The sequence below is a fragment of the Muntiacus reevesi genome, chromosome 4 (genome assembly GCF_963930625.1).
Source record: "Muntiacus reevesi chromosome 4, mMunRee1.1, whole genome shotgun sequence".
NCBI classification, from domain to species: domain Eukaryota; kingdom Metazoa; phylum Chordata; class Mammalia; order Artiodactyla; family Cervidae; genus Muntiacus; species Muntiacus reevesi.
In genome coordinates this window covers 127,099,143-127,112,226 of record NC_089252.1, presented here as the reverse complement: position 1 = coordinate 127,112,226, position 13,084 = coordinate 127,099,143, and the positions used below count along the sequence as shown (strand labels likewise).

Here is a 13,084-nt window from a genome sequence, read left to right as displayed (position 1 = left end):
TGACTCATTTGAAAAGACCCTGATGCTGGGAAAGATTGAAGGTGGGAGGAGAAGGGGACGACAGGATGAGATGGCTGGATGGCATCACCAAAAATGGGCATGGGTTTGGGTGGACTCCAGGAGTTGGTGATGGACAGGGAGGCCTGGCGTGCTGCAGTCCATGGGGTCGCAAAGAGTCGGACACGACTGAGCGGCTGAACTGACTGAACAGGTCAGTAGTCTTTTTTTTTTCTTTTTTTTTTTGGTGCACCGTTCCTGGAAGTACTGCAATACCAGGTCGATGCGTGGAGTGGACGGAGCAAGCTCCCATTCCAACTTCCCAGCTCCAAAAATCCATTCAATATATTGTCCTCGGATAGAGGACGTATCAGACATTAAACTGATAAGAACAGATACTACACTTGATCTCAGCCAAAAGGCCGAGAAGCGATCGTCAGTAGTCTTATATTAGTATTTTACGATTCCATATGTTCTTTTAGATGTTCTCTTGTCAGAAGGCATCATGTAAAAAGCCTTATTAAATGCTTTTGTGTCATTTTCAGTTTACATGTATGGGATCATATACCTGCTTTTCTGCTAGCTTCTGCTCTTCTATTAAGTCATTTTTTCCATTACTAAAAGCTTGTTTGTTTTCATTGGATAATCTGATTCCAAGTTTAGAACTTCTGCGTTTTATAGGACTGTGAATGACAGAAAGATAAAAAATGAAAAGACTACAAGTAAAGCAGTTACTAGTTTCAGTAGAAAATTCAAATCCATCTGTTTTTTTCTATTATTAACTGTTCTCTGCCTATTTTGGAATAAAAGTAAAACTAGCACCTAGTTTACATATAGTGGTTATCATTGATACTTACAGTACCACAAGCATTGTGCTCTCTGAAGATTTGAAATAATTAAATGCAATGCTTTGGATCATCATCCTGTTTTAAATAGAAGTAAATTTTAGGAATGATTCCACTTTTTACTCTGCAAGACTCTATAAGATTTAAAATTGGTTAAAGAAATCTTTATATAGGGAAAATGAATTATGAGTTAGTATACTGACTAAACATTTCCAGTCCCAGAGACCCATGTATATAAAGATATCTTCTATTATTTTGGAAGTTTATGGTACTAAGCAGTCTGATTGCTCCTTAGGTTAATGGTGGAGATCATTCCATTTAAAATGCTATGAATCCCAACCTTAATCTGGAAAATCCTGCATTCCCCAGGACAAATAAGCCTGTGCACCACAACCATTGAGCCTGTGCTCTGGAGCCTGCAAGCCTCAACTATGGAAGCCTATGTGCCCCAGAGCCTGTGCTCCGCAACAAGAGAAGCCCCAGCAGTGAGAAGCCCATGCACCACAGCTAGAAAGTAACCCTCACTCTCTGCAACTAAAGAGAGCCTGCTCACAGCAACAGAGACCCAGTGCAGCCAAAATACGTAAACAACAAAAGAGTATTAATTAAAAAACTTAAAATTCTAGAATAATACAGAGAAGAAAATACATTGAATTAGATAGAGATTTCCTAGCTACAGTACCAAAAGCACAATCCATAAAAGAACAGATTGATAAATTGAACCTCATGATAATTGAAAACCTTTGTTTTTCGAAAGTCACTGTTAAGAGAGTTAAAAGACAAGCCACAAACCAGGGGAAATTCTTTACAAAGCATATATCTGATAAAAGCCTTGTTTCCAGAATATTTTTTTTAACTCTCAAACCTCAAAATGTGAAACAACCAAATTTTTTTAAGTGGGCAAAAGATTTAAACAGACTTTATAGCATATATATATGTGTGTGTGTATATATATATGAATACCTAAGAAGTATAAAAGATGCTCAATATCATTATTCATTAAGAAAATACAAATTAAAACCTCAGTGATACAGCACTACACACTTTAATGGCTTAAATTCAAAAGATGGACTATACCAAGTATTGGTGAGGATATAGAGGAACTAGACCTCTCAGACATTGCTGATGGGAATGTGAAATGGTAAAATTTCTTTGGAAAGCAGTTTGGTACCTTCTTAAAAAATTAAGGAGCTTCCTTACATCTACCTTTTGATCCAGCTGTTCTCCCCCTAGATATTTATTCAAGGGAAAAGAACTATATCCCTACAAAGACTTGTTCAAGAGTGTTCATAGCAGTTTTATTTGTGAAAACCAAGACTGGGAATAATCCAAATATCCATGCATGCATACTTCATCGTGTCTGACTCTTTGTGACCTTATGGACTATAGCCCACCAGGCTTCTCTGTCCATGAGATTTTCCCAGGAAGCATACTGATGTGGGTTGCCATTTCCTCCTCCAGGGGATGTTCCCTACTCAGGGATTGAACCCACATATCTTGTGTCTCCTGCGTTGCAGGTGGATTCTTTACCCCTGAGCCACCAGTGAAGCCCCATCCAAATGTCCATCAACAGGTAAATGGATACAACAGTTGTGGTGTATTTATGCAATAGAATATACTTATCAATAAAAAGGAATGAACTATTAATATATATGTAACATGTTGTCGTTCAGTTGCTGAGTCATGTTGACTCTTTGTGACGCCATGAACTGCAGCACAGCAGGCTTCCCTGTCCTCCACTATCTCCTAGAGTTCGCTAAAACTCATGTCCATTGAGTCAGTGATACCATCCAAGCATATCATTCCCTGTCACCCACTTTTGCCCTCAGTCTTTCCTGGCATCAGGGTCTTTTCCAGTGAGTCGGCTTTTCTATAAGGTGGCCAGAGTATTGGAGCTTCAGCATCAGTCCTTCCAATGAATATTCAGGGTTGATTTCCATTATGATTGACTGGTTTGATCACCTTGCTGTCCAGGGAACTCTCGAGTCCTCTCCAGCACCACAGTTCAAAAGCATCAATTCTTCGGCTCTCAGCCTTTTTTATAGTCCAACTCTCGCATCCATGACTACTGGAAAAACCATAGCTTTGACTTTATGGACCCTTGTTGGCAAAGTGATGTCTTTCCTTTTTAATACACTGTCCATGTTTGTCATAGCTATTCTTAATTTCATGGCTGCAATCATGAATGACTCTCATAATAATCATGCCATTGAGGAACCCAGACTTTAAAAATTTTTTAATTATAGAAGCATACTGTGTTGTGGAATCTAAAAAGAAATGATACACGTGAACTTATAAAACAGAAACAGACTCACAGACTTTGAGAACAAGCTTACGGTTGTGAGGAGCAAAGTGTGGGGGCGATGATGGGGAAAGGGGTAGTTAGAGAGCTTGGGATGGACATGTACACAGTGCTATATTTTAAATGGTGAACCCACAAGGACCTACTGTATAGCACATGCAACTCCGCTCAATGTTATGTGGCACCCTCAATGGGAGGGGAGTTTGGGGCAGAATGAATACATGTATATGTATGGCTGAGTCATTTTGCTGTTTATCTGAAACTTAACATCGTTTGTTAACGGGCTATACCCCAATACAACGTTAAAAGTTTTAAAAGATAAATGCTATGAACTCTTATAGATCACTGTACCATAGAATATAGCAGTCTTCCAGTTGTTAAAAAAAAAAAATAGATTTAGGATGTTTATAATTCTAAGTTTTCATTATTCGTAGTTCACTCACTCATTCATTTGTTCATTCAGCCAGCAAGTATTTATTGTGTGCTTGCTTTGGCACTCATGTTTTGATAAGCATCTTAAGGTATAAGAAGTTTTTCAGTCAAAAGTGGAATGATTTCTTAAGCATAGATTTTCAGAACTGAATCTTTTGGATCAAGATGAAGGGATATTTTTTAAACTATTTACTGTAAGCCTAACCAAATTGCTCCCAGAGGGTTGCACCAATCTGACTGCCCGCTTGAAATGGAAGTCTGTTTTACTCTAGCCTCACTTGCATTGTACACGTTACCAGCCCCTTTCAGTTGAGTGTAGTGGTACAGATAGTTTTTAGCATCTAAATATATTACAGATAAATTTGTATGAACTTAAAAATTGTTTAATGAAATCCTTTTCATAATTATTTTAGCGGTTTTTCAGTAGAAAATGCCTGATTCAAAAATCATCATTAAACATACACAGGAGTTAGGAATGAAGCAAAAACTTAAACAGATGTACAAACAGAATATGTTTAATTGGAAACATAGTTATAATACCAAGTAACAAATCGCTCGTCAAATCTATCACTGCAAGTAGCGGGAAGGTACTGATAGCTGTGAAGGACGCTGCTCCTGTCTTAGGGGTAAGTCCTTCCCGTGCCACTTTTTAGCTGTTCTTACTTAGTCTCTCTGAGCTTGTTTCCCCTTTTGTAAATGTGGATAATGTAAGCTTGGAAAAAGATTTCCCAGAAAGGCAAGGAAGAAGATTTGGAATATACAGGTACTATGATGCCTCCCCTTCAGGTAAAAGGAAGATGAAAAGATGAAAACCATTCTAGCAGTAGGATATTTGAGCAGTTTTTCTTTATGTACCTCCAGCACTCAACTGTTGTTACCATTAGTGGATAATATTAAGCTCTTGTGGTATGGTATTTAGATTAGTGGGCTTTTCAGTTTTACTTTTTATACAGATATTTACAAAGAAATTTGGAAAATGACCTGTAAACTTGTTTGATGGCTTTTAAGTATAGCAAGCAGGAATATAATAGCTATAGTAAAACACAAATAAGTGAAGAAAAGTTATTTTGATAACATGGCAGCTGGAAGAAAGATTAACCAAGCCATCTGTGAATTGAATTACAGCATAACGTGTTAAAGTGGATTTTCAGATAGGAATTTTTCTATTTTAAGTTTGGGAAATGTGTTTGTACTTGTATTAAAGCTTGTGTGGTCTTGGTAGTCACTTCTAGCGAAGTAAAGATGCTCCCATGTGTCTTGAAGAATTACATAATAGTTCTTTTCTCACCTTGCTTTCTGGTTTACATCTCTGCTACAGATTTTTATTTATCCCTTGTAAGTACCTAGGGCTATTTGCTTTTCAAAAAGCTAAATATGAAGCCAGTGAAGTCTGCTTCTTCAGACCAGTAATGCTGAAGAAGCTGAAGTTGAATGGTTCTCTGAAGACCTACAAGATCTTCTAAAACTAATGCCCAAAAAAGATGTCATTTTCATCATAGGAGATTGGAATACAAAAGTAGGAAGTCAAGAGATACTTGGAGTAACAGGTAAATTTGGCCTTGGAGTACAAAATGAAGCAAGACAAAGGCTAACAGAGTTTAGACAAGTGAACGAATTGGTCATAGAAAACACCCTCTTCAAACAACACAAGAGAAGACTCTACACACGGAGATCACCAGATGATCAATACCAAAATCAGATTGATTATATTCTTTGCAGCCAAAGATGGAGAAGCTCTATACAGTCAGCCAAAACAAGACCCGGAGCTGACTGTGGCTCAGATCATGAACTCCTTATTGCCAAATTCAGACTTAAATTGAAGAAAGTGGAGAAAACCACTAGACCATTCAGGTTTGACCTAAATCAAATCCCTTATAATTATACAGTGGAAATAACAAATAGATTCAAGGGACTAGATCTGATAGACAAGAGTGCCTGAAGAACTATGGATGGAGGTTTGTGACATTGTACAGGAGGCAGTCAGTGATCCAGACCATCCAAAAGAAAAAGAAAGGCAAAATGGCTGTCTGAGGAGGCCTTACAAATAGCTGCGAAAAGAAGAGAAGCGAAAAGCAAAGGAGAAAAGGAAAGATATACCCATCTGAACGCAGAGTTTCAAAGAATAGCAAGGAGAGATAAGAAAGCCTTCCTCAGTGATCAGTACAAAGAAACAGAGGAAAACAACAGAATGGGAAAGATGAGAGATCTCTTCAAGAAAATTAAAGATACCAAGGGGATATTTCGTGCAAAGATGGGCACAATAAAGGACAGAAATGGTATGGACCTAACAGAAGCTGAAGATATTAAGAAGAGATGGCAAGAATACACAGAAGAACTGTACAAAAAAGATCTTCATGACCCAGATAATCACAGTGGTGTGATCACTCACCTAGAGCCAGACATCCTGGCATGCGAAGTCAAGGGGTCCTTGGAAGCATCATTATGAGCAAAGCTAGTGGAGTGATGGAATTCCAGTTGAGCTATTCCAAATCCTAAAAGATGATGCTGTTAAAGTCCTGCACTCAATATACCAGCAAATTTGGAAAACTCGGCAGTGGCCACAGGACTGGAAAAGTTCAGTTTTCATTCCAATTCCAAAGAAAGGCAATGCCAAAGAATGTTCAAACTACCACACAATTGCACTCATCTCACACGCTAGCAAAGTAATGCTCAAAATTCTCCAAGCTATACTTCAACGGTACGGTGAACTGAGAATTTCCAGATGTTCAAGCTGGATTTAGAAAAAGCAGAGGAACCGAGACCAAATCGCTAACATCTGTTGGATCATCGAAAAAGCAAGAGAAAGTTTCAGAAAAACATCTTCTGCTTTATTGATTACTCCAAAGCCTTTTCTGTGTAGATCACAACAGACTGGAAAATTCTGAAAGAGATGGGAATACCAGACCACCTGATCTGCCTCTTGAGAAATATGTATGCATGTCAAGAAGCAACAGTTAGAACTGGACATGGAACAACAGACTGGTTCCAAATTGGGAAAGGAGTATGTCAAGGCTGTATATTTTCACCCTGCTTATTTAACTTCTATGCAGAGTACATCATGCAAACTACCAGGCTGGAGGAAACACAACCTGGAATCAAGATTGCCGAGAGAAATATCAATAACCTCAAATATGCAGATGACACCACCCTTATGACACAGAGTGAAGAACTAAAGAGTATCTTGATGAAAGTGAGAGAGGAGAGTGAAAAATTCAGCATTCAAAAAATGAAGATCATGGCATCTGGTCCGTTCACTTCATGGCAGATAGATGGGGAAATATCCATTTCTGATTTATTGACTACTCCTATTTTATTGACTATGCCAAAGCCTTTGATTGTGTGGATCACAATAAACTCTGGAAAATTCTTAAAGAGATGGGAATACCAGACCACCTGACCTGTCTCTTGAGAAACCTGTATGCAGGTCAGGAAGCAACAATTAGAACTGGACATGGAAGAACAGGCTGGTTCCAAATCAGGAAAGGAGTATGTCAAGCCTGTATATTGTCACCGTGCTTATTTAACTTATATGCAGAGTACATCATGAGAAACGCTGGGCTGGATGAAGCACAAGCTGGAATCAAGATTGCCAGGAGAAATATCAGTAACCTCAGATATGCAGATGATACCATCCTTATGGCAGAAAGGGAAAAAGGACTAAAGAGCCTCTTGATGAAAGTAAAAGAGAGTGAAAAAGTTGGCTTAAAGCTCAGCATTCAGAAAACTATGATCATGGCATCTGGTCCCATCACTTCATGGCAAATAGGTGGGCAAACAGTGGCTGACTATTTTTTTGGGCTCCCAAATCACTGCAGATGGTGACTGCAGCCATGAAATTAAAAGACGTTTACTCCTTGGAAGGAAAGTTATGACCAACCTAGACAGCATATTAAAAAGCAGAGACATTACTTTGCCAATAAAAGTCCATCTAGTCAAGGCTATGGTTTTTCCAGTGGTCATGTATGGATGTGAGAGTTGGACTATAAAGAAAACTGAGCACCGAAGAATTGATGCTTTTGAACTATCGTGTTGGAGAAGATCTTGAGAGTCCTTGAACTGCAAGGAGATCCAACCAGTCCATCCTAAAGGAGATCAGTCCTGGGTGTTCATTGGAAGGACTGATGCTGAAGCTGAAACTCCAATACTTTGGCCACCTGATGCAAAGAGCCGACTCATTTGAAAAGACTCTAATGCTGGGAACGATTGGGGGCAGGAGGAAGAGGGGATGACAGAGGATGAGATGGCTGGATGGCATCCCCTACTCAATGGACATTAGTTTGGGTAAGCTCCAGGAGTTGGTGATGGACAGGAAGGCCTGGCCTGCTGTGGTCCATGGGGTAACAAAGAGTCGGACAGGACTGAACTGACTGACTGACTGACTCTTACGGTGTAATTATTCATTTATTTGTTTGTTTATCTACCAGTGAAGCCCAAGCATTTATCTTAGTGCCTAGTGAATTCCTAGTAAATAATTATTGTATGATTTAATTTTTAAAATTCAGTAGCTCCTCTTTGGATTTGAATCCAGTTTTTACTTTGCTTCTTTTTCTCCTTTTCACTTTCTTTTTGGCAAATTCATATAGAAAATAAATGTTTTTATTACTATTTGGTAATATTTACCTTTGAGAGTGCTGTACAAATGCTTTTTTTTTCTTTTGGCAACAACCCCAAAAAGTGAGCAGCAAGTTAAAACAAACTTTCTTTTTTATCTCTGCAAGAAAAATGAAAACATATCGTCACATGGAAACTCATATGCAGATTTTATAGTGACTTTATTTATAATCATTAAGAACTGGGAACAAATCAAATGCCCTTCAATTGTCATATCAGAATCCAAATGTCTTTTAGTTGTTCTTCAATAACTGTAGAACCCCTCCTGAAGAGGATCAGTTGCTCTATAGAAAGGTGACACTTACAAGAATGATTACTAGTGAATTTTTCCTTCAGGGATGACCTCTAGTTTTCTGGTTTATGTGGTTAGGTATCTCAGGCAGTCACTTTTGCCAAGAAGCTTATCCTAACTTGTTCCTCATCTAGAGCCGTCTTGTGTGTTGTCCTTGAACTCTTGCATATTTCTGTCACAATTTTGTAAGTGTTTATTTACTTGAGTGCCTCTTCCACTGAAATATGAGTTCCTTAATTTTGTCTTTATAGCCTCAGCACCTAGCATATTACATACTGATTACTAGAGATTCAGTAATTCTCTTCACAATGTCTCACCGAAGACTTCATCTTAGGACTTTGAATAGAAGTGGACATTTGGAAATGGCTCTCCTTGATTTATTTGGTGCATAGAGGTACAGGTTAAGTAGTTAAGATTTTTAGTCCTATACGGTGTCATTGATTGTCAGCTTGAGTTGGTACATCTGAGTAGGCTGTTCAGAAGCCACCTTCTTTCTCTGAAGTTCAGGGTGTATGCTTCCCTAACTTGAATACTTAAGTTAAAGAGAATTACCATTCCAGATTGTGTGAAGATATACTTTGAAAAATATTTAAAAATCCTAGGCAGAAGCTATTTATAAAAGGATATATTCATAGGTATTAGGATTTAAAGCTGTTAAAGCTGTGACTGTAAGAAGCTTTGTTATTTTAAGTTCCTTGCCATTAATTTAAAGGCAAATTTGTAGAAAGATGTATATGTATGTATTCAGCAAATATTTGTGTGCTTATTATCAGGTAGGCACCATTCTAGACACTAAGATGCATCAGTGAAAAAAGCAGAATAAGATTTCTTTGCTTGTGAGGTTTACATGGAGCTTATATTCTATTTCTGTAAGTTTTTATATGTATGTGTCTAGATATGACACTGTTGTAGGAAAAAACAGCATAATGAATGGTTTTAGAGTTGTTAATATTTTAGTACAGGATTGTGATAAAATTGGAGGAAAGTTACCAATCTTTGATTGTCTATAGCCTCAATTTCACTTACGTGTTTCCTGGATTTTTTTTTTCTTATTACTTATTCAGAATGGGAAGGACAAATAAATTTTAATAATCAACTAAATTAAACTGATATTTATTGTCCTAGTATATGCAAAGCACTCTGTTGTAAACATTGTAAGGGGAAGGAAGCTAAAACAATTTATAACTTCATGAAATGTACAGTCCAATAGGGGCAAGTTAAGTGTACATAATGACTAATGCACAGGACAAAGAAGAAAGGTACAAATGGTTATTTTCAAAAAAGGGGAATGTATACTAATAAGTGGCTAATGAAAAAGAAAAATTCAAATTATCAAACGCTGGTGAGAATGAAGAGCAATGGAAACTCTCATTATGGGTAGTACAGTAGCTTTGGGAAAATGTTCATCAGTTTCTTAGAAAACATACATCTGCCCAGAAATTCTGTTCCTAGTGTTTGCCCAAGAGAATTGAAAACATATGTTCTGAAAAGACTTGTACCAGAATGTTCATAGCAACTTTATTCTTAACAGTTGAAAACTGGAAACAGCCTAGGTGTTCATCAATAGAGGAATGGATAAATTATGATATACCAAAACCAGGAAGTAGTCACTCAGCAGTAAAAAGGACAAACTACTAATACCTACAGTTACATGAATGAATCATAAAAACATTTTACTTAAAGAAGGCTTGCACATAATAAGGATATACTCTAGGGTTCCACTTACATGAAACTTTAAAATAGCTACATCTTGTGGTGGTGGGAAAAAAGACAGTAGTGATTGCTTTTGTGGAGGGGGATGGGAGTTAACTAGAAAGGAACGTGAAGGAACTATAGTCATGGCAGGTTCTAAATACTGATAGAGGTTTGGGTTACACAGATTTATGCGTTAGTTAAAACAGTAAATGTACTTTTAAATTCCATGCGTTTCACAGTGTGTAAATTTTGCATCGAAAGAAAACTAAACAAATATTAAACAAATGCTAAAGTATTTTGTTGTTTAGTCGCTAAGTCATGTCCGACTCTTTGTGACCCCATGAACTGCAGCATGCCAGACTTCCCTGTCCTTCACTTTCTCTTGAACTTTGCTTAAAACTCACATCCATTGGGTTGGTGATGCCATCCAACCATCTTATCCTCTGTCACCCTCTTCTGCCCTCAATTTTTCCCAGTCAGGGTCTTTTCCAGTGAGTCGACTTTTCCCATCAGGTGGCCAAGTATTGGGAGCTTCACCATCAGTTCTTCGAATGAATATTCAGAATTGATTTCCTTGAGAATTGACTGGCTTAATATCCTTGCTCTCCAAGGGACTTGCAGGAGTCTTCTCCAACACCACAGTTTGAAAGCATCAATTCTTTGGCGCTCAATCTTCTTTATGGTTCACCTCTCACATCTCTACATAACTGAGATATTTTAGGGAGGTAATTTACTGATTATACTAATTGCTACAGTTTTACTTTTTTGGTGCTTTTTAAAGTAACTAGATTAATGGGTGGATAAAGGGTAGTTAGCTATATGCCAAGCTAATAGTAACATGTTAATAATATAATCTGTCTAATGTATACTTAGATAATCACAGTAAGAGTCTTTCAACTTTGCTATATATTTGAACATTTTTATAATAAAATGTAAAGGGAAAGAGTGGAATGCTATATATGTGGAAGGTAGTATAAAGAAATATTTTGGTTTTATGTGGTTTTTAGGATGTAGAGGGATGGAAAGAAGCTGTGTTGGGGAGTGGGCGCAGTCTAGGCAGATATGCAGATAGCATTACCACTCAATGGACATGAGTTTGAGTAAACTCTGGGAGATAGTGAAGGACAGGAAAGCTTGGCGTTCTGCAGTCCATGGGGTTGCAAAGAGTCAGACACGACTTAGCGACTGAATAACAGCAACTCATAGGAGGGAGCAGCATTAGAAGAAATGCCAGGATGAGAATTGAACTAGTGAGTGGTTCAGTTTGGCTGATGCATAGGGTAAAATTTTGAGATACAAATATAGAAAAGTAGAAAGCATTTGTGTAGTAAGTTATTAGGAATTAGTTTAGGAATGTTGGGACGTTTCTGCTTCCAAACCGAAGAGAAGGAAGAAGGGGAATGTGGAGATGAAAGAACTTTTAATGTGGAAAAGTGTGAGATCGTAGAAAATTGCCATTAACCATTTCATTTTTCTTCGTAGTGTAAAAATATAGGTCTTGGATGGCATTGCGGAGCAGTAAAATTTAATATCAGAGGTCTTAAGGAAACTGGAGGAGATTTGAAATGGTAAATACAATGATAGGAATTTAGGAAAAAGAGAAGTATGTTATGGTGAACCAAATTAATATGGTTTCATAATTTTTCTAGCATTGCCTGACAGCATCTTAGTAAGATGGAAATGTATGCTGTTACTCAGCCCTAGAGATTGGCAGGAAATTCTGGGGTGGGGAATGAATAATTGAAATAGAGCAGGCAAGTACAGCCTGTGAATGGTGAACTGGGAAGAACTGGAAGGGATCAGTAATCAGGAATTCACAGTGAGGACTGAAAAAGAAGAGATTCAGTCAGAAGAGAGAGAAGGCTGTACAGTGGGGTACTGTATTTTTCTCTGGGAGTTTCAGAATTCTAAGATCTTAGAGCTGACACATTTTGAATATGGTGGCATCATCTTCCACCTAATCACATAAGCCAGAAATTTAGGAGACATTCTTGAGATACTTTTTCTCTTACTGTATCAATAAGAATGTCTAAATTGTGAAGATAATCTAAACTATATGACTGTGGGTAGCTAGGAACACAGGTAGATAGAATGACTATTTTATAAGTGAATACTGCTTCTTAGTTTCAGTTGAAGACATTTGCATTTGTGTTGGTGTTGGTGCCAAATATAACAGATTTAACTGTGAGCAACAAATGAGGGAAGACCAAGATGAATTTAGTGAAAATGTCATGTTTGCAATTGGATGGGGAATTGTAATTTCCTGATCATCACAAACCCCTTTTACAAACTGAAGAAAAAAGTAGTGAGAAAATTTATAGATTTGTTTAGATTTATTTATATACTGAGGCATGTATTAAGGCCTAGGTCTATGCTAGCAGCTATTTAAATGACATAAAAGTAATTTTAGTCAATTTTAGGAAAAATTGTGGGATTTTTTTTTTCCCTTTTAGAGGGATACCTTTATATTATTCATATTTGATAAATACTATAGTACAGAATCAGTTAAGTCTCCTTAGCCTGGTTTTTCTAGTTCAGCCACAGTCTCCCCCTCTTATCTCTACTTACTTCTCCCTAATCACTATCATTCCTTCTTGCTCTTTATAATCCTTTAGCAGTACCACATGCTCTTTATCTGATATTCTACTCCCTGACTTGTAAGAAAATAGTCTTAGCCGTCACTGTTTCTTTAAAGACATGTACTCATGGCGCTCTGACTCCTCCCTAGGCTGTTCCTATATTCAGAACTCCTACACAGTCAGGTGCTTGCGTTACTTACACGATTTCCTCTTTGGCTTCCAGTTAAAACTATATATCTCATTCGAATCTGTATCAATCATGATTTACCTTTATGTGCCCAGCATACTGTACCTAGTCAATGATAGATGCTCACTAGTTACTGAGAAAGAT

The 13,084-nt window shown here is 37.5% G+C and overlaps 1 protein-coding gene and 1 non-coding gene across 9 annotated transcripts in view; one reads left to right on the top strand and one right to left on the bottom strand.

The window, feature by feature from the left end:
- PPP1R12A (protein phosphatase 1 regulatory subunit 12A) overlaps window positions 1-13,084 on the top strand; it is a 156,024-nt gene that overhangs the window by 26,154 nt on the left and 116,786 nt on the right. The window lies entirely within an intron of this gene.
- On the bottom strand, window positions 240-431 carry LOC136168143 (U2 spliceosomal RNA). Its single transcript, XR_010663290.1, has one exon. It is a non-coding gene; the product is annotated as a U2 spliceosomal RNA (small nuclear RNA).